Source organism: Penaeus monodon, chromosome 29 (genome assembly GCF_015228065.2).
Source record: "Penaeus monodon isolate SGIC_2016 chromosome 29, NSTDA_Pmon_1, whole genome shotgun sequence".
Classification (NCBI taxonomy): Eukaryota; Metazoa; Arthropoda; class Malacostraca; order Decapoda; family Penaeidae; genus Penaeus; species Penaeus monodon.
Genome location: NC_051414.1, coordinates 28,664,545 through 28,664,771, shown reverse-complemented (window position 1 = coordinate 28,664,771; position 227 = coordinate 28,664,545).

Sequence of the window (227 nt, the reverse complement as noted above, 5' to 3'; positions counted from 1 at the left end):
CCTGAGCAAGTAAAAAAAAAATTTTTGAACTTGATTTTAATTAAGTAAATGATGATTGTCCTATTTTTCAAGATAAAATGCTTATAAACAGAATGAGAGAAGGTATTCATCAGGTTGAAAGAGGCCATTATGAAATGCCTCTGCCTTTAAAAAATGTAGATTTCAAGTTCCCAAATAAGAGAAATGCAGTTTTGCACATATTAATGAATCTTAAAGGAAAATTCAGG